This window comes from Podarcis erhardii (genome assembly GCF_964252035.2).
Source record: "Podarcis erhardii genome assembly, chromosome: 5".
Taxonomy (NCBI): domain Eukaryota; kingdom Metazoa; phylum Chordata; class Lepidosauria; order Squamata; family Lacertidae; genus Podarcis; species Podarcis erhardii.
The window spans coordinates 17,438,338-17,460,384 of NC_138509.1; the positions used below are offsets into that span (position 1 = coordinate 17,438,338).

General features: G+C 43.7%; 1 long non-coding RNA gene across 5 annotated transcripts in view; it reads left to right on the forward strand.

Annotated features, from left to right (window-relative positions):
• The first annotated feature begins 11,992 nt into the window (after positions 1-11,992).
• LOC309343154 overlaps positions 11,993-22,047 on the forward strand; it is a 91,833-nt gene continuing 81,778 nt past the window's right edge. For all 5 annotated transcript variants that reach the window (XR_014157112.1, XR_014157113.1, XR_014157114.1 and 2 more), the window contains exons 1-3: positions 11,993-12,207; positions 12,777-12,879; positions 16,282-16,356. This is a non-coding gene — a long non-coding RNA (uncharacterized lncRNA). The remainder of the gene's footprint in view (positions 12,208-12,776; positions 12,880-16,281; positions 16,357-22,047) is intronic.

A 22,047-nucleotide genomic window follows, 5' to 3' on the forward strand; every position in this document is an offset into this window, starting at 1 on the left:
TCTGGTCTGGTTTCATACCTGGTTTTGGGAGAGAGATGGGGAAATGTGAGCCTGTTGGTTCCCCTTAATCTCCAAGTGGCTCTTGGCACCATAGACCATGGTGTTCTTCTGCAACAACTCAAGGAGGCACTGTGCTACAACAGTTCTGCTCCTACCTGCAGTGTCACTACCAGAAAGTCGTACAGTCGTACCTTGGAAGTCAAACGGAATCTGTTCCAGAAGTCCGTTCGATTTCCAAAACATTTGGAAACCAAAGCGCAGCTTCTGATTGGCTGCAGGAACCTCCTGCAGCCAATCAGAAGCTGCGGAAGCCCTGTCGGATGTTCGGCTTCCAAAAATAGTTCACAGACTGGAACAGTCACTTTTGGGTTTGTGGCGTTCAGGAGCCAAAACGTTCAAAAACTAAGCTGTTTGAAAACCAAGGTACAACTGTACTAGGAAACAGCTTTTGGGCTGTGGGGATCCACAAGGATCCAGTCTGTGCTTCCTATGCTTTCTATATGGAACCATTGGAAGCTGTCTGTCTTTCTGGATCCATGTTCCTTCTCCTGCATCCTATTCCTCACTCTGTCATGTGCTCAGGTATCACCTTGGCACCAGATAATGTGTAGCTTCATGTCTACTGAGGAAGAGATCTGATCTTCCATTTAGTGCATGGAAGGTAATAAATGACCTTGTTTTCTTCCTAGCTGACTATAGCATAGTATCATAAACCTCAAGAGGCAATTGTCTGGTCATTTCTACTTACTGCACTCAGAGCTAGGAAGGGTCTATGACCACTGGCAGGAAGAAAATGGGATTGCTACTTCCTTTTTGGGCGGGTTTCATGTATTTTTGAGGGTTGTGTGACCAGCAGAGTTGTTAGCACAGCTTTTAAAAGCATAGGAACCCTCCTACACTGGAGAAAAGGCAGCAACCCAAGAAGGTAATCTAAGGTAATCTGGAATAAGAGGTAACCTATGCAAGCTGTTGTATAGAGGCTAAAAAGCGAGAAGCCCCTCAGTTCAAGTGTAATCTCAACTATGAATTCATTAGGGGACCTTAGACAGGCAGGTGTTCTTCCAGTTTCTGCCCCCTCCATCCCCTGCAATATGAGGTCAATAAAACTGGCTTCTGTTACACAAGTACTGTAAAGAATACTGGAGAGCTTGACTTACACTATACAGAAGCTATTATCATGCTAAGATACACATTCTGGAATGTGAGGGTCTCAAGGGCGTGCAAATTGAAATCCATGCATTTCTTAGAAGGCAGTCTTCTGTAGGTCTTTAGGACTGTCATGGAGCCATAATTCTTCATATGCCAAGTCTATTTCTTGAGCCTGTCCTGTTAAAAATTTAAAAAAATCCAACTGGATCCCACTATCCCATATCAAGCTGCTACATTCCTAGCCAAAATGATCTGAAAGTCCCCCACCAGCTGCCAGTGTTTCAATAAATGCTCCAGAGTTGTGTCTGCAGCCAGATGGTCCTTGACAAAATCTTCACATGTCAACTTGCATTGTGATATCAGAGTAGTTTCTTCCCCATAGTTTTGTGTGCATGTGCACATACTTGCCATTATTTTGCTTCTCTTTTTTTCCCCGCACTCAGAAGAAGGATTTCTGTTTTACCTCAGATGTTATTCAGTAATGGCAGCCTATGAATTGCTGAGAATTTTGCATTAAATTCTGACAGTTCTAACACGTTTTATTCCAGGATGTGGCTTTCCTTGGTACAGAATTTTTATCCATAGAATGGATAGCAGAGAGAGACACAGCTTTGCTATATTTTCTTGTTGTGTGCCAAGGAGGAAGAAGAATTGCCACAGAACCCTCGTGAACTGCTAAAGGAGGGACAAAGAGAAAGGAAGGGAATACAAATTATATGCAAATGGCTAACTAACAAGACTTGGGAGAGTTGGCCTAGACTAGTGGGAGAAGGTATGTGTAAGGAGCTACAATGGCACCTTGGTACCTGAACGGCTTAGTTGTCGAACAAATCAGCTCCCAAATGCCGCAAACCTGGAAGTATTTTGGTTTGTGAATGTTTTTCAGAAGCCGAATGTCCGACGCAGCTTTCACAGCTTCTAATTGAGTGCAGGAAGCTCCTGCAGCCAATCAGAAGCCGTGCCTTGGTTTTCGAACGGTTTTGGGAGTTGAATGGACTCTCGAGTTGAACCCTGAATGGCATATTATCAGCTTGAGATGGAGAGAAGAAGGAGGAAAGGGAGAGTTATTTCTTTATCAATCAAACAAACTTCCAGAATGTCCCTTTCCTCTTTTGAAAGTCTTTTGTCCCCCATGAAAGGGGGACATTTAATGGAGCTTAGTGTCTTCTATTCCTTATGGGGAGGGAGGCTTGCAATTGTTTATAAGGATTTCTACTTTTTCTTCCTTTCTTGAACAGCAACAAAATCTTTGCTGCCACTCCCAGTGATGGTTAAGCTGCAGTGGGCAGCCTCACGATTTTCCTAACTGTAGTCATTCTGTGACAATGATCAATACCACCCCCAGCCATAATTGTAGCCCAGCTCAGGGTTCGAGTCACGAGTGGCAGCTGGTACCCATGAAAATCAAAGTGCTTAGGATTCTAACTCCACCCAAGCTCGTCCACCAGCCCCAGCCTTAGCCTCACCCCCTCTTGAGATTCAGTACAGTGGTACCTCGCAAGACGAATGCCTCGCAAGACGAAAAACGCGCAAGTCGAAAGAGTTTTCCATTTTTTGAGTCGTTCCGCAAGACGAATTTCCCTATGGGCTTGCTTCGCAAGACGAAACGTCTTGCGAGTTCTTGCGAGTTTGTTTCCTTTTTCTTAAAGCCGCTAAGCCGCTAATAGCCGCTAAGCCGCTAATAGCCGCTAAGCCGCTAATAGCCATGCTTCGCAAGACGCAAAAACCGCAAGACGAAGAGACTCGCGGAACGGATTAATTTCGTCTTGCGAGGCACCACTGTATTATCATCCCGTGCTTATGTGTGAGTGACCTCAGCTGAAAAACGTGTGTGAGAGAGATGAATTCTCTTGTTTCTAGTGTCTGACTTGAGATACCCAGTTTACACATGCAAACTGTTACTTGATAGTCATTAACGGATGTACTTCAAACCAGCTCTGAATTCTTATCAGTGCTCCTCCTTATTTGATACATTTTCTCTGGAGTTTGCATTCATGCTGCGATACCATGAAAACTGTCATATTTGATTATATTTTTTGTGAGACTTTTTTTTTCCTTTTCATTTCCATACATTTACCATGAATATTAGTTTTAAAATTTGAAACAGCAAGAGGAAGTACTTTGCTTGTTGGGGAAAATATTTCAGAGTCTGTCCAGTTTAATCTTGCCACCATAACCATGAGATGGCCACCCTAACCAGCAGCGAGGGTGTCCTTCAAAGACTAGCCCCTAGGCACCGGCACTGGCGTCTAACATCTAGCAGCCGCACACCAGTCCTAGGGAAATTAAAGCCAATTTCTGGACACCAGACTGTGGTTTTTATTCATGCATCTAGACAGCATGGAGACTGCCTTGCCATATACTGACATAAAGGACAAATAGACCTAGTTATTATCTGTGACACAGTGAGAGCGCAGATGACATGCTCCGACAAGGTCTGAAAACAGTAAAATAGAGATGTTGAAAGGAACTGGTGTTAAAATGAAGCTCCAAGGACTGCATCATGGAATGGTGGTAGGATTAGCTGTGTAGTGTCTTAAAAGTAGCGTATTGGGACATACACGCACCCCTTGCCAGTTAACTTCCAATCCTGTCCATATAAGAGGCTGAGTTTGATCTTAGCAGTGTTAGTCCAGTGAATTCTTTGTTGGAGTTCTGAATTTGCAATATGTGGTGTGAGTGTTGATTCTTATGTAGCCACAATTCATGGTAAAGGTAAAGGGACCCCTGACCATTAGGTCCAGTTGTGACCGACTCTGGGGTTGCAGCGCTCATCTCACTTTATTAGCCGAGGGAGCCAGCGTACAGGTTCTGGGTCATGTGGCCAGCATGACTCGGCCGCTTCTGGCGAACCAGAGCAGTGCATGGAAACGCCGTTTACCTTCCCGCCGGAGCGGTACCTATTTATCTACTTGCACTTTGACGTGCTTTCGAACTGCTAGATTGGCAGGAGCTAGGACCGAGCAACGGGAGCTCACCCCATCACGGGGATTTGAACCACCGACGACCTGATCAGCAAGTCCTAGGCTCTGTGGTTTAACCCACAGCCCCACAAATCCAGAGGGTGGTAGTCAACTAAGTCTTACTTAGACTAGACCCACGACATTAATGAACATAATCCATTTCAGTGGGTCTACTCTGAATACCACCCACTAAATTGCCATACACCAAAGAGAACCCAATGGAAACAAAGCATGCTAAATAGCCACTGAAATTGCTAGTAAAAACAGGTGGGGCCCATGGAGAAGGGGAAATGGGATTGGCTGGTGAAGGGGAGGGTATAGCCCCAGTGGTCCAGGAGGCTTCAAAACAAGTTGGCAGGATAGGACTAGCTCAGGTATCTTCAACCTTTTCAGGCCAGGACCCATTTTTAACACACACACATTGGGGAACCCATTTCTTATTATTTTACCATACATTTGCATGGTGGTAATGTTCCTGTTGCGACCCGCCTTGGATCTGGCTGAGACCCACGTGTGTCCCCACCCACCAGCTGAAGACCAGTGGACCAGCCCTTAGAGAAGGCAAGGAGTGCAGAGGGTGTAAAGAGGAGAGTGGGAACCAAGAAGTTCTGTATATTTATTCCTCCTTTGCCCTTTACTCCATTTCTGTCTTTTTCTCCAAGTGAAATGAGCAAAAGAGAACAGAGGAAGAGACGTGTGTGTGTGTGTGTAAGAACCTTCTCATTGTTTTGATATGTCACTCCCTAGTTTACTTTGAGATGCTATTTTTAATCGTCTCCATAGAAGGAAGTGAGAGTTCCCTATAGAAACCAATGGATAAATTAAGTTAGGATTGGGCAGTAGTACATCCTGCACCCAACGAAAATACCAAAAATAGAGCAGCAAAGAAAAGAGTTCCTGCAAGTTAAGGGATGGGCTGAAGCCAAGAGGGTTACAAAATAGAATCTTATTCTGTTTTACTCAATTTGGAGGGCTGTGCCGAGATACAGAAACCCTGCGCTGTTGTTAATGCAGATCAGAGGTAGGACTGAATCTGCTTCAGATTCCCAAGTTGCACCCACACCATACATTTAAAGCAGCTGTTACATGCCACTTTAATTGTCGTGACATCTCACAAACAGTCTCAGGAACTAGTATATACAGTGGTACCTTGGTTTAGATTAATCTTAACTTAGATTAAGAACGCTGCAAACTTTGAAGTAGGTGTTTTGGTTTGTGAACTTTGCCTTGGAAGCAGAACATGTTCCGGTTCCTGTCGAGTGTGTTCCATTTGTAAACTGAGTCCACTGCTGCTATGGGAAAGCATGCCTTGGTTTAAGAACGCTTTGGTTTAAGAATGGACTTCCAGAATTGATTAAGTTCGTAAACCAAGGACCACTGTAATTAGTCTTAAGGGAATGGGGGAACATTGGTGATGCATGAATGGCTTCTGCATGCGGTTTCAAATGCAAGAGGCTGTGCAATGCAGTGAAAGCTTGTTCATGCTAGAAGCACCAAATTCTGTGTACAAATCCACTTAAAATGGATTTCCTCTCCAATCCTGGTAGGAGGGCCCCAGCAGTGACTTTGATGCCAGAGGCCTCCGACATCCCAGAACGCGGCATGATTGCCAGTCCGTGTCACTGCTATTCTTGTAGCCTGCAGGTGTCAATGCAAGCACCAATAAAAATGAACCAATAAGGATAGGCAAAGGAATTTAGCAAGATGAGGAAGTTGGGGAAAATATATTTTTCATGCATAAGTCGATCAAATTCAGCAGCCTGCTGTGATGGGAAAGATACATAATATGATAAAGCTTGGTAGCAAAGACATGTGTGATTGAACAAACCAATGAAGAGATAACATTTGAAAGCTTTACAGCTTGGAAAGCTGTTAGCAAGCTGGGGTCCCCTTCATCATTTTTAATTTTAGTTTTACTGCCCTTCATTTGCTTTGACAGGTTGATGTTGCCATGGTGCAGTTGAAATCCTCATAAAAGTGCTGTTACCCTTTCCAAGAAGGCTATTTTTTCCAAGGGTTTATGCCACATTTTATAGTTATGTCAGAAGGTTTACTTGGTTTATGAATCCTGCAAGCAGTAGGATTGCTTTGGAAACTCTGAGTTGCATTTTGGCTTCTGCCATTTAACGGTTTAAGCTTTAAAAAAAGATCACCATATCAACGTGTTATGTCCTTTCAATAATTAAACTCATTACAAATTTATCCTTTTGTTAATAAGGGCACATAAAAAGCATTCGATGCTTATGCTACCCATTTGATCCAAAAAATATTTGCTGCAGAGGGTGGGTGGGTGTGGGGAGCTGTCCCATGTCCTTAAATATTGATCAGATATAGGAAACAACATCATCAATCACATAAACATTTACGATTTGGGGGTGGGCGTGTGTGGATTGGTACTTACAGAGTTTTCGTCATACCTATAGAGTTATTCCCAGTATGCCCATGACAACCTGTCCAAATGCTATGGCCAGCAGCATGCAAATGTCAGCCTGAAATATAAAAACTTTTGCCAGCATGAAAAATAGCATGTCCGTGATAGCTCACTTTCTCTGACCATTGGCAGAGGAAGTATTTGCTTGACATCAAGTTAACATGGGGTCACAGCACAGTAGGGAGTTAGCCAAATATGTTACACTATCCAACTAGCTCTGATCCATATTGCACTTGGCCCTAAACTACAAGAACAGAGATTGGCTAAGATATGTTTATGCAATTTCCATTAAAAATGCAGTACAGTGATACCTCGGGTTAAGTACTTAATTTGTTCCAGAGGTCCGTTCTTAACCTGAAACTGTTCTTAACCTGAAGCACCACTTTAGCTAATGGGGCCTGTTGCTGCCGCCGCACCGCCGGAGCCCGATTTCTGTTCTTATCCTGAAGCAAAGTTCTTAACCTGAAGCACTATTTCTGGGTTAGCGGAGTGTGTAACCTGAAGCATATGTAACCCAAGGTACCACTGTATTGGGCCACGTGGAAAAGAAACAAGCTGCCCAGTCTGTGTTTTTTGGTGAGCCGCCTCTGATGGATAAGCTTGCTAGGAAGTAAGTTGCACTGAAATAAGTAAGACTTCTGTGTAAATGTGCTTAGGGTTGTGCTGCCAGTAACTTGCAACATCACAGAAAGCCTATATCAGCGGGTGGAATTGACCTCAGGCTTCTCAAGAACCAGGCTGGTAGTTTTTCTTCTGTTGCAGGCTTCCTCTTCAACTTTTGGGTGGTGGTGGTGTGACGTGTGCCTTTACATTAAAGACATCTTTGATCCAAATATTTTGGAACAAGAACACTTCCCCCCATTTCTACCCCTTTCTCTTCAGTCAGTTAAGCAGGTCACTTTTGTTGCAGCTTTATAATCCTGCTTTGTCTTAAAAAACAGTACCCTGTCATTGGTCCCTCCTTGCTCGATACTTTCCTCCTTAATTGCCTTTCCATTCGAGCCAGAGACGTGTAGCGGCAACTCCAGTGTGGTGCAAAAAAACCCATTCATTGTTATCAGTCAACAGAGTCTCCTACAGGAGCACCTTAACAAGAGCTAGTTCACAACGAGCTGAAGGCACAAGATGGATGGTGTTCATAGTTCATTATTTGAACAAGGGTATCTGACTTATGGCAAATCTATCTGAGAGACTGTTGTAGAATTCTATTTTATCTTTAAGAAATGGTGTTTTAGAAAAGTAAGATATTTACTTCTCTTGCAGTGAAGAATTTAAGTAGAAAAATTCCCTCTGTTTGTTTGAATCATACTAGAATGATGAGGCAGGGCCGAGTCATACATCAAGCAACCAAAAGGTGGGAGGGGCAGGGGGCAGGGAGAGACATGACTCTTCAGGGTTGTATTTTATTTTGTGCAAGAAGAAGATGCCCCATGCTATTGCTGGACATACTTTGTGCTTTAAAAATATTGTTGCACGCCACCCCAGTCTCTGAGCAGTGCAAGGTTACGGGGGTTCCAGGCCAGGGTTCGTGTTTCCTTTGGAATGAGGCACAGAGGAGACTGTGGTGTCTTTATGATATATGGTTTATTTACACATATATACAACCTGAGCCTACGATGGAGGAGTTTGCAGCATTGACACACCAGAGGGGCCTTGCTTCCCCTGTAGCCGCAGCCTTGGATTCAACCAGAAATCAAGCATCACTCTGTCTCTCTGGCTTCCTAGCCTGTTGCTTTTCCATTTCTAGCTTCTAGCTCAAATCTCTCAACTCTCAGCTTTTTTCTTTCTAACTACCAACCAGTTTGCTGCCTGGCACAGATCCACTTCATTTGTTCCTTTAATGACCCATTACCTAGGCCAGGCATGTCCAACAGGTTGATCGCTATCGACTGATCAATCGCGGGGGTGTCTCAGGTCGATTGCGGTATCAACTTTGCTCCCCCCCCCCAAAAAAAAGCTCTACGACTTTGGTCAATCTTCCCCTAAAAAAAGCTCAACAACTCTTGGCAAGCAATGAACAAAGGGTAGATCACAGGTTAGATCACAGCCAGTCTTTTTATACTGTGAGTAGATCGCAGTCCCTTGGGAGTTGGACGTGCCTCACCTAGGCTATCGCCCAATCAGGATACACTTGCTGGATCCAGAGGTTACAAGGGTCTTGGCATACAGCCTGCTCCCCTGCCTCTAAATTCATAACAATGAATTCATTGTCACTTCTTTTTTCCTGCTTATGTTACTCCTTAAATTACATAAATGCAAATGCTTAATGATTGTTTCTCAACAGTTTCAGCTGTTCTTCTCTCTCTCTCTCTCTCTCTCTCTCTGTGTGTGTGTGTGTGTGTGTGTCTATTCCCAGTCATGCCAGATATGGAAAACAACTATAAAGTTGATAGGCATAGATGAGATAAATATAGGCAGTGAGCATTTTGTGTTCATTCTTTTGGACCTGGAAGAGAGCATAATGGGTGTAATGGGGCAGGACAGGCTTATGCATGCTCAGCCAATGCGCACAGGGGCCAGGAGCGGAGCCCCCATGCAAAATGGCCACCACCTATAGGAGAAAAGGAGGGAATCATTTTCACCACTTTGGATGGGTCAACACTTTATAGCTGCAATATCAAGTGATGACTTCCAGATTTGAATGGGCTATAATATTCCACATTGCTTTACTTCACCTTGCCTAAGTATACTCAATTAGAGACAGGAAGATTCCCCCACCCCCTTCATTAACAGGATTTGTACAATTAATTTCAGAATTGAAGATGGTTACTGCTTTAAGCCCTTCAGTTGTTTTGCATATTCTGCTCCCTGCCACATTGCTGATGGAAAATAGTAAAAATACTGTTACAATTTATCTTGATGTGGCTGATTTTAGTTGCAATCATGTGTGTGTTCTTTTCGTGCAGTGTTTCACTAACACACACACATATGTTCCTGTGCCCCATTCAAAATGTTAGTGATAAAACCTGGACTGTAATTTGCTTTCTTATAGCATCTGATCACTATGCACAGCTGCATATGCATGCTGGTAAAGCACTGCACAGGAAGAATATTGATAATAAGTAGAAGCATTTCAAGATAGAAGTTTTGCATTATGAGAACAAAAAAAAATCCCCAAACCCAAACAAACTCAGGGAGCGTTGACACTCTGTTTATGCGGGTGGGAGGAACTGAAATCTGAGAGGAACAATGGAAATTGAGCATGTGCTATGCTTTGTAGAATTTTTAAATTATATATAATGATAGAGGGTCCCTAATGCATCTGCTACGTTGAGGGAAAAAAGAAAGAAGGAAAATGTAATATTCAATATTTGGTGAGCTATTCAAATGGATAAAATTCCAGATGCATCAAGCTTCCCAGCCTCTGAGAGCAAAGGTGCATGGCGCATAGCTTTAAAGCTAACTCCAGAGCTGCAAGCTTCAGATCCAGGGATGAAGGCTGCTTGGCTGTGGAGAGTTTTATGGAGGAATTAACTTTCTCTGGCCCATATCTGGCCCAAACATGTCCCTGACTGGTAGTTTATCATAGGAAGAGGCTGGTGCATTGTGAAGCATTTGAAGGAGTGTCCTGATACTGAGGCGAGCGACACTGCTTTGCAATGATGTCTCTGAAGCGCAAGCATATCACAAATCATTTTGGCTGCAGAAGCACAGCAGAACTGATGTGCACCAATGTTGCCATTTAATGTAGTTTCCCAGCAAACCTTTCATAAAATTCATGATTGTAGCTGACCTCTCTTACTGGGCTCCTCTCTCTTTCTTTTTTAAAGGCCTATAACCTGGCTTTGAGAAACTGTGCGCCGGAAAAGTGATGTGCAGAGAATCATGTTCTCTTCAGAAAAAAGATACAGGAGGTGAGGCCCCAGTCAAACAGTTGATTAAATGTCACAGTGCATTGGGCCATTTCCTAGACTGTGGTGGGATTTATTTCATTCTGTCTGCACAAGAAGAACCCGACCCAGCACTCTTCTTATGTTACAGCTGCCACTGAAATGCAGGCTGAAGTTAATTTTATGCATTTATTAATTAAATGTATTGCCCACTCCTCACCCAAAGGTCCCAGGGCTATATTAAAAAAGTAAAATAACAACAACCACCAAACAAAAAGTTTACACAATAACGCCCTATGATCACAGTTAATATACAATAAAAGCAGCAGCACATCAATACATCAGAGAGAGTTCAAAAACATCGGAGACCTTCTAGGATCTGCTTAAATTCCCCCTGGCCTTCCTCTCAGTCACTCTTTCCACTTCCTCTAGTGCAACAGAAAGGCGTCCATCCCTGAAAAACAGATATGCACTAAAAATAATAATCCTGCAGACAAAGTGGCAGTAACTAGGAGGAAGGTTTGGTTAGTGGGAGCTTTCAAATTCCTCTCCAGGAGGTGCCCTGTGTGGTTGATATCTTGCATATGTACTCACATATTGGAAACCTTCAAGGTCCTGTATGGCATCTAATAGCAGAAAGTTTTATGCCCAGCTTAGGCAAGACATATCCAAGGGCTCCTCTGCGGATTCCTCAGCCCAATGCACTCATGCACTGCCCCCCCCCATCTCAACACCTGCTGTAGCAACTGACCTTCAGCAGATTCTGATGGCAAGCCTTGTCCTCACTTGCTACCTGCTGCGTGTGGGCCAAGCTGCTGTTGATGGCACAGTTGCAAGCTGCAATCTGCGCTCAAGGCACAGCTTTGGGAATGACACTTGCAGGGATGCTGCTTTGAAGATGGGCCTTGCCCTCTTACCATTTTTCAGTCCCTTCTCAATGCAGCCCGCCCGCAAACGTAATTGCTGACCAGAGCTGAAACAGATAAAACGCTAGGGCAGAAAATTGGGAGGCTGCTGTTGGCATTTTGAACTTAGTGCTATACAAGCCAGGACAGTATGCTAAGTGGATGTAGCTGAAGATTGAACTTTTGGTTCTTTTAGTAAAGCATATGCTGTGTAAATTGATCCTATTTGATACTTGTCTTTTGGACAAAAACACATTAATGCAATCCATGTTATGTTTAGTCTGGTCCAAAAAGCTGAAGAGCTCACATTCTAGTTACCTGCTTCCACCAAAGAAGAAAGAGAAAGGAAATTTGAATAGGCAAAAAACAAATATATCAGTTAGGGTTACTCTGAGTATATGATAATCAAGGAAATGCAACTTGAGGAGAGGCAAGCAAAAGTTATTTCCCCCATCTCTTCAGTGTAATCATTATCAAGGAAGAGCAAGTATTGGTCTGTTCAGCATAGCCAATGAAATGTTCCTCCACCATTAGAAACTAGAGGGAATGAGTAGTTTTCGTCTTCCACTGTTACCTCAGTAGCTGTTACACCAATCCACTGTCATCTAGGTGAATGCCTACCAAGAGGTATGAAACAAGACATGGGATTGGTAAAATGGCTGCTGATGTCACAAAGGCACTTTTTCCACCAGCCTAGTAACCAACACACTTACTCAGAATAAACCCCAGTCTCCTAAAAGCTCTGTAGGAGGAAGCTGGAAGAGATGGTTGGGGAAACACTGCAGTTATTGCTGCATATTCTATTCCTTTCCAGAATGACTTTACTAAGCCTTTGTGCTGTTTTCTTAGATCATCAGGCTGCCCCCAACTTGACTCTGAATTTCTTAATGCAGGAAAACATGAGAGGAAGGAGAATTAGGCTTAAGAAGGTAAGGCAGAAACAAGATAAAACAAAAGACGAGCGAAGCTAGTTGGGAAGGAACACAGCCAAAACTACTACCACATATCCACATACATTTGTGGACTTTCTGCTAGTAATAATTACACCATAAGCTTTTCAGCACGCCTGCTCTCAAAAATGATTTCTGCAGTTTTTCACATATCCATCATCAGTTAATGAGAAAAGAAATTCCATTCAGAAATGATCAAAGGGAAGAGAAATTACAGTGACATTTTTATGGGTGGGGTATGGAACTTTTTTGTTGCACTTGCCTTACCTTCAAGGTGGCCAAGGGGTTTTCTGAGAGCCCTGTATTTTTGTGGTCTGCTTTCTGCAGACCTCCTGGGTGCCCACACTTCCTGAAAGCCTCATGATGTTATAGTTATAGTCCATTACTTCTTTTAAATAAGTACAGTTTTGTTTTGTTTTAATTCAAAAGGAAGGATTTTCCTCTTCAGTCTCAGGTGCTCATTAACCAGCTTCTCCAGCCTCCTGTATTTCAATTAAAGCTGAAAGGGAATAGGTCATGAGGTAGCTCCTCCCATTGATATTTTTCAGGTGGGGAAGTGTGAGCAGCTGGGGGAGCCAGGAGGGTGCTGGAGAAATATTCAATGGACATAAAAAACACACAAGTGACCTTCAGGCACCTCGCAAGGCTAAGGTAAGCTCAACTCAGCACCTATCAAGCTTCTAAAAGAAATTCTAAGGCAATACTAAAGCACACTGTGAATAGGTCATAAAACAGGAGCCAAATTTTAAGCCCACTTTGGAAGAAAATTGTAAGTAAATTGGAGGGTAGGTAGTTTTCTTGGAGTAGTGAGCAGCAGCCAGCTGACGGGAGTTGGAGTCCACCACCAAGTCCCCCTTTCCTGGTATTAAAATACGCTGAAATGAAATTATGTATGTAAAAGAAAAAGAGAGAACACCAAAACTACATTTTTTTAGCATTTTGAATTCTAAACTGAATACTAATACCTGATTTGTTGTTGGCATCCATCTGCCTCGAGAGATGATGGAATGCACCTCCAGGGGTGAGGTCAAACTGCTGTGTTAGCAGCACCAAAGTGACCTGGGCTGCCTAGACAAAAATACCCCTCTCTTGGCCCCGCTGATATGGGCCAAAGGAAAGCAGGGCAATACATTTGACACTGACTTGGGTGCAAATGTTACTGGAAGGAGGTGTACAATGTACCATCCTGCCGTCTTAGGAACTCCACTCTGCAAGGCGTGTGTAGGGTTTCTCCTTAGGCTTTTGTTTTTCCAAAGATATCCTGCAAGGCAACAGAAGTTTAGCATCAGAGTTTTCCTTCTAGTTGGGCTACCTTCCTAGGTGGATGAGCCCCATCTGCCCCTCGCTTCCCTCTACAGCATGTGCAGAAACAGCCTTCTTGACCATTGGACCCATTATAGGTCTCATCTGCTCAATCCGCTGGAGCCTGTCTTTGCATGTAGGGGAAGTTCCAAACTCAACAAGGGTTTGAGACACATTGAGTACCGTCGCACGGTATGGCTGGCCAAAGCTGTTTCTGGGGTGTGACCTCTGTCTCATGCTGGCAGCTTCTAGGGGGCACAGGAGAGACCTGAATGCAGGGTGGAGCCAAAGGTGGGCAAACTACCACACAAGGAGGATGCTGTGTCTCTCACCAGAGGGACTGTCTGTCTGTCTACACCAGGGGTAGTCAACCTTTTTATACCTACTGCCCACTAATGCATCTTTCTTGATGGTAAAATTTCCTTACCGCCCACCAGTTCTCGATAGAAGTAGGATTCAGCTTGTGCCGTAGAACCCCCTACCGCCCACCTAGAATCCTGAAATGCCCACTAATGGGTGGTAGGGACTAGGTTGACAACCCCTGATCTACACACACCCACACCCAACCACTCTCCTAAGAAATAGTAGCTAAGCTGTGTAAACTATAATTCTAGAGGGAGATTGCTGTTTCAGCCATGAAGGGTATAAGCCAGGTTTGTGCTTTCATTGTCATGTTATTTGAGGTTGACACAACCTCTTCTTCCTACTGCAAAAACAAGACTCCTTGTACATCAGTAAACTGAGAGGATAGCCTCGAGAGTGACTACAAGGGCAAATTGGCAGGACATTGTTGTGGACAAGCACAGTCTATTAATTGCAGCAAAAACAGCTGTGGAACATGAACTAGCTTCTCAGCCCAGACAATATAAATCTGCTGGCGCTAAATGCCTTCATTTATATATGAGGATACAAAAGAATGGTCTTTAATTATTTCTGGCATATGTCCTTTAAATTCAAAGCTGAAGAATCGTTGCGGGCAAAGGGTAATACTTCTTAACAGGTTACACTTCCCTCAGGATTTCTTGATTGACATCGAAATGGGTTCCCCCCCTCCCCATCTGATTGACAGGATGGCAGGTGTGAAGTGATGCTGGAGTGCTGTAATAATGTGTCAAAAGACCTTAAATCAAGACTAATGTGGCTTCAGTGATAAGTTCCCATATGGCTCATATGGAATTACAGGGACAAGCTCATCCAGGGACTGTTATTTTTGGAATATCTAGATTATTTAATAGATCAGTCTCCAAGGAGTATTTGGACAGAGGTTTAAAAAAAGCAATTGCTTTTTTAAAATTTTTACTTTTGTGAGGGGGTTCCTTAAGGCAAGAGACGTATGCGGGGGGGGGGGGAGTTTGCCCAGACAAAAACTGATGAGCTAACTATAAGAAGGTGCAAAGGTGCTTTGAGGAAATTGATTTTTCTCGACAAAACTTTATAGTAGGAAGTGCCAAATTCATATTAAGATTTCACTTCAAGTAAGTGGCAACTTTAGTCCCAGACCAAAACCAGCTTTCTCCACAGCATCAGGAGGGGTCCCCCCCCCCTGCATTGTTTCTGAATCCTCAACAAGGACATTCAGCATTGATGAGAGGCCAATAGCTCTCACACTATACTTTGACTATAAATGTTTACTGCATGTCACTTCAGTGCTGCAAATGCAGCAACTACAGCTGTAGCAGGTGCTGTAACCTTCCAACGGTTTAACTTGACGTTTTGAGGCGCCATGATCTTGCGCAGGTTGCATGACTCCTGGGGGAGCATGTCGTGGAATAAGCACATCCCCGTTTTCTCCCCATGACCTGTTGGAGGGTATGTGAAAGGCATGCTCTCATCGAGGTGGCAGACCTGTGTCTGAGTTTCAGATTGCCGGTGGGGGCTTTCATTAAATGAATGTGCCATATAAATCAACAAAAAATCTATTCCACATAGAAAAACAAGCTGACTTGAACCAAGTTGAAGAACCATCAGGTTTACCTGATTTTGGGGGGTGAATTTGGCGACAGAGGAGGGGGTGAAGCATCTTTTCTTTATTTATTTTTTGAAACTTGGGGTTAAATTTTCGAAGGAGATGAAACTTGCTAGATCTCTTTAATGGTTAATCAGGCTGGTGGCCACCACTTTGAATTTCTCTCAATGCCCTGAGGTTCCTGGATTGAGGAACGATAACTGCCCCAAAAAAGTTGTTGGGAGGGCTACCTCTCTCCACCCCTGATTAGATTAGGACATTCTGGAAAACTATAAATGACAACCACCATTTTTGAGGAGCTTCAGTAAGTTTTGCTCCACCCCCTCAAAAATCCACCTCATGACCAGAATGCCACCTCATTTAATGGTGAACAATGCCATGAAATTAGGTAACGGGTGGATTGCCTAGCTCTAGCAAATCCCTGGGAGAAGTAGGCATCAGTTATGATTGACATGGCTAACCAACAGTGCACAGGGTGACCTAGTCAGAAGAACACTGCCTCACAACTTTCCCATGGAAGAAGAGGTGCTGAACAAAAGTTCTGCTTAGGGGACAAAGGCTTACCGCACAAAGAGGGTGTACCAGTTGGATTGTCCAGGCCAGCTGTCCATGGAGCCAGCTGTGCTAGGAGGTGATAACTTACAAGTGTTTGCTTGTGTACTGCCTTCTTTCAGCCTTGCTAAATGTGAGGTGTTCCTCGGTAAAGTTGCATGTATTTCAATCTGCCTTCAAGTTTTCCTTCTGCCTAGTGTGATATTTATCATCATCATCATCATTATTTTCAGTGCTCCCTAGCAAACTGGCAAGAACCACTTCCCACCTGACAGACTGCATTGCATCAACCAAACAAGCCAATATAGGTATGTGGATAAGTGTTTTGTTTGGGTAGGTTCATTGTATCGATTTGATACACACACACTGACAGACAGAACAAAACTTGATAGATGTTAGATAAAGACGGAGGATGTGAGTATGTTTTGCAGTTTGGCATCCTCCCGCAACAACGCTTTCTTGAACAGCTGACAAGAGCTTGGACAATCCAGCAGTATGCATCAGCTTTGAGAAACGTGGAGATTTGTGTGTTGCTCATTTGCTTCATGCAATCCTGTTGGCCTTTGTCGGATTTCTCAGCTTTGTGGCTGAAGCTTGATGTATTGAGTGGACTCTAGCCTTCCTTTGTGTCCGTGAGTTAGCCTTACATTAATTATAGCTGTATGCTGTCCTCTCATATTCTTCCCTTCTCTCTAGCTCCTTGTTCCCCTAAGAGCAGGCTGTTTCCAAATATGAATAAATCTGAATGTCAAACCGAGCTCCCCCTTACTGCTTCAAATACCGATCTGAATATGAATGTCAGGACCCTGCACATGCTTAGTTTTTCGTATGAGCATTTCTCGCCTATCCGGAGGAGTGATTTGACTTCTCTGTATTGCATTAGACCACTGTCATTAACGACAGGGGTGTCATTTTGATGTGATCTGTGAGGCAGCCGAAGCTTTGAAGTTGAAAGATAGAACAGACATAGATAAATTGTGCTCAGAGTATGCTGCTATTGCAACCATTATTGCTGGCAATTATTTCGCCAAGTGACACATCTGATAAGAAGTCATCCGGCTTGCTGGGAGGGAAGAGAGGGAGGGTGGGGGAACCTCCATTCATTGCAGAAATGTGGTAGATCTGTTGATTTTATTTATTTGGGTATTTTTTTAAAAAATAATAATAAATAAACAAAACACGCCAGGCTGATAAAAGCATATTAGATTTGAGAGTCGGTTCTGTCCCCATATATTTCTTGTGCTGTTCTTTCTAAGCTGTATTTAAGGTGTGACTTTCTTTCTCTTTGGATGACCTTGGGCCAGTCAGGTTTGCTTTCTAGCATTTTGGACACCAGTCTTATTTTTTATTGTGTTCTTCTGAGTGTCTCAGCCATTAAGGGCCATGTCAGAATAGCCATAGCAAGCCCAGCCCACCTTTCCTTATAATATCCATTAGATTAGACACTGTGGGTAGTGCACAACCTTGAAAAATGGCAGGATTACCAGCTAGTTCTGATAGTAAGCTCTGAACAGCCCAACACTGCTCAACCTGTTTCTTAATCACTTGGAGGATGGAGTAGAGGAGATGCTGATTAGATTTACAGAGGACACCAAACTGGAAGGTGCAGCTACTTCTCTTAGAACAACCATGGGTTCCCAGACGTTGCTGAACTACAATCTCCACCAACCCTAGCCCAGCCCAGTGATGCAGCAAGATAGACCCCACTGTGGATCAGCAAGAGAGGGGTGCTCTCTGAATATGTTTGCGTGTGCAATACTGTATATACAGTGTTGACATTGGCTACTTGGGCAATGTCCACAGCTAGAATAGGAATCTTGGTGGGTTGGCCAACCCTTGATGCAACTTGGTTTAGCCACCCCAATCTTAAGAGGTTTGGTAGACCACAAGCTAATCACCAGTTAGCATTTTTGGCTGCTGTATTGCATAGCTAATGCAATTGTAGACTGCATCAACATAGTGAGTGTCCATGTCATGAAAAGTAATTGGTCCCACTCTATTTGGCTTTGCTCTGAGTTTACCTGGAGTACTGTATCTTCTTCTGTGCACCACAGTTTAAGAAGCAGATCGATGAAGAGGAAGGAGTGCAACAAAGGTAGTGAGGAGCCACCACTGGTGGCTGGTACCTGTTGAAATTGGTAGAGACAAAGACCAGAGAGGCCAACAGTAGGTGGAGCCAGAGCCATTAATTCTGTTTTTACCCCCACTCTCCTCCCTGCTGGCTTCTGTAATGGCAACACTGAGACTAAGGAGGAGAAAGATAACAGTGCCACACCAAAACTATAGAAGGCAAGTAGGTGGCGTCTACCTGAGGTTGGTGGTGCAATGCCCCATTTGCCCTAATGGACCAGCCTGGAGGTTACCAAGTCCTAAGGAGAAAGGTTGAAGGAGTCAGGTATGCTTAGGCTGGAGTGGAGAAGAGATGATTAAGAGGTGATATAACAGCCAAGTTTGAAGGAGCAAGTTTGTTTTCAACGGGTTCAAATAATGAATAGTGTTTTGTTTTTAAGAAACATTAAGAAAAAATTCCTAACAGTAAGTTCCTGATCAACAAGAGGACCTCTCCTCTTATTCCATGACTGCTAAGCTTACTCAGGAATCTTTGGTAAGATGCCTAGTTGAAAGCTTTTTGAAGCTACACTCTGCCAATGGAATCACCTCTCTGCACATGCTCATTGACACTCTCAAAGAACCCAGATAAGTTAATGAGACAGGACTTGCTGTTGCGGAGGGTCATACCCTTGTCATCCAAGGGACCAACAGCTTCTCTAGCTAGTTTCTTGCTACTAAGGTCTTCAACTAACTTCTTGGTGTTGGTAATATTTTTAGCTATGTTCTGCTCCTTGGGTTTCCCTTACTATATGCTTGCACTTACTTTGCCAAAGTTTGTTCCTTTTCGCTCTCTTCATTTGGACAAGTCTTCCATTTTTGAGGGACTCTCCTTCATTAGTGATGGACTCTCCTTCAGCAGAGGTTCTTAAGCAGAGGGTGGTTGGCCAAAGAGCAGAAATGTCCAGAATTTTTATTCATGGAGGAGAGATACTAGAAAAGTTGTATTTCTTTTGGGAAGGAAATACAATATTTTTCAATCTATACAATATGAAAAACAAAATGGCTTGTGTCTGCTGATTTGTCTCATCTGCATCCCTCATTTTAAAATTAGAACTGATGGTTTCAATCTGTCTTTATAAGGGACATGTTTATCATATTCTGTCTTGCTTCCCAAATCAGAATTGTACATCGTGGAAGCTTCATCAAGCAATATTAATTCTGTTATCCACACTGTGAAGACTCAAAATTGCATAGCAATATTAAACATTTTAGCTACTCCAGTGTTAAATGATACTCAAAGAGAATCTTCTCCAGCAACTAGCTACAATACATTTGAATAGTTTAAAAATACTGGAGTTAAAACCATTGATTTAGGGTCAGTGATACCTCCCTTGCATTACAAGACCATTATAAATAGGAAACAAAAGCCTAAATAGGCAAAGTCATCCATTGAAAGGCATTCTACCTCACAGTCGTTAATGTGTGAGAAGAGGTGTCAACTGTTGCATCTGGCTAGATGGCACACCCAGTGATATAGAAACCCTTTGCTGAAATCTCAGATGTGTTGAATCTGGTGTGGATGCCAAGCTGGAGTCCTGGGCAGCTATCTCCAGATCTAGATGTGGAAGGTGTCTTCTCCATTTCAGGGTTCCTGAGGGCACTTGGTATGAGCCAGAAGTGCCCCAGGCATTCTTCTGTTGCCGAGTATTCTGAGCAGACCTGACCAATCCAGGAGCTCTGGATAGTTTGCCAATCGCAGGGCCCAATACAGCATAATCCTACTTCCTTCTATGCTTGAAGTGTCTCAGTTGAAGCAGTTTTTTCATGGCCAGCCCGCTTATGATGCAGGATGAAGCAACCGCCTTGGGCGGCAGAAGCTGAAGAGGCGGAGCCCCTGTGCTCACCCCACCTCTCCACGACTGGCAGCATTGCCACTTCTCTGTTGTGATGGGGCAGGTGAGGCACCAATGGGGGCACCATATCTTTGCCTTTCCAGGCAGGGGCAGTGGCACAGGGGTGGCACATTCCCGTTTCAGCTTAGGAGCCAAAACAGATGGTGTGGCCTTGAAGTCCTATTTATATAGCAAGATTTGCCTTTTTTCTTTCTTTCTGGCCGGGCTCCTACTTTTAAACAGCAAGCAAAACTTCCCCACCTCTGTTGCCACCTTTGCATTCTGATGAAAGCTTCACCTGTTGAAAGCGACACCTCTGGATTTCTGATTCATACTCTGTGCTCCTTGACTAATGTTTGTTATTACTGTCTGGTGAAGAAAATGTACTTGCACAAATGAAGATATATTCTCTCATTTGTTATTAAAAGCTGAGCTCGGGCTTCGAAAGTTCCAGAGTTCAGCCCTGGCTCTCAAAGCAAGTCCTCTTGCTGCAGCTCTAGCCTGCTAAAGTTTGTGTTTGGGTCTCTCTGGGCTGATATTTTAGTATCTGCTTCTCCTTCTTACTATATTAGCAGTGTTGGCACAGGAAGCCCATTCTGATCTGGGGCCCAGTCCAGCTGCTCCAACATGTCTTTGCATTAATCTGTCCAAAGGCATACATAATAGATTATAAAGGGCTGTCTGTATTCTGTGGAGCTGCAAGTTCATGCAGAATGAGGCATCTCTCTGACAGCTGACTTAGACATAACTTTATAAATGTAAGTAGCAGATGGAAAATGCACCCCCCCACACATACAGTGAACTGGTTGTGGATGAGATCAATTTATCAGTGGTGTGCATGCTAACCTCTGATAGTTGCTGTGTATCAGAAGTAGAGGAGGGGGACTTCTGCCATCTGTTTTTTGTACCTTTTTTTAACACAGAGAGAAATCCCCAGCCCTTTCATTTGCAATATAAAACTTCAGAATTGGTGGGCAGTGTCCACTGAAGGCTCAGGAAAAGTGAATTTAGAGCAGCCAGGAGTTGTACTGTGTTTATTTTCCCCTGCTCTTTTATATTCTTGCCCAGAGACTGAGGAGGGGCTAGAAAATGCCATTAGATGACAGCTTGCACAGGGTCTTGGGATGGAAGGTAGAGTGGATTGTTGGCAAGAGAGATAGTGTGGTTTAGTGAATAGAGTCCTGGACTTGGAGGAAGGTTCAAATCAAGCTCCCTAGATGACCTTGGACTAGTTACGTTTCTCTACCTAACCTAGGGTGGTTGTGCAGATAACATGGCAGAAAACCACATATACCACTCTGAACTCTTCAAAGAGTGTGATGGGCAGTTATGATGATAAGACCAGCCATCTGGAACTTTGTGAACCACAGAAGAAAAAAGTGTTGCATTTCATGTACGACTTGTGCTGGTCTAATGGTAAGGGGATGCGGGTGGCACTGTGGTCTAAACCACAGAGCCTTGGGCTTGCCGATCAGAAGGTCAGCGGTTCAAATCCCTGTGATGGGGTGAACTCCCATTGCTCAGTCCCAGCTCCTGCCAACCTAGCAGTTCGAAAGCACATCAAAGTGCAAGTAGATAAATAGGCACTGCTCCAGCGGGAAGGTAAACGGCGTTTCCGTGCGCTGCTCTGGTTTCGCCAGAAGCAATTTAGTCATGCTGGCCACATGACCCAGAAAAACTGTCTGCAGACAAACGTTGGCTTCCCCGGCCAGTAAAGCGAGATGAGCACCGCAACCCCAGAGTCGTTCGCGACTGGACTTAACTGTCAGGGGTCCTTTACCTTTACCTACAAAAGTTGGGTTTCAGGTCTCTGCTTCTGTGTAATTTGCATATAGTGGGCAGTATTCAGCTGCCACCCAGAACCACACACTATTTAAGATTGCATTTGTGTGTTGTTGTTGTTGTTGTTGTTGTTGTTTTAGTCGGAACCATGTCTGATCAATATTTGGTCACTTAAAGCACTTTCATGCAATGACACACTACTCCTTCTTTGGCGAACACTCGTAGCCGAGTAAGATTGTCTTCCATAAATACGGTTTTAACAATGAGTCGGTA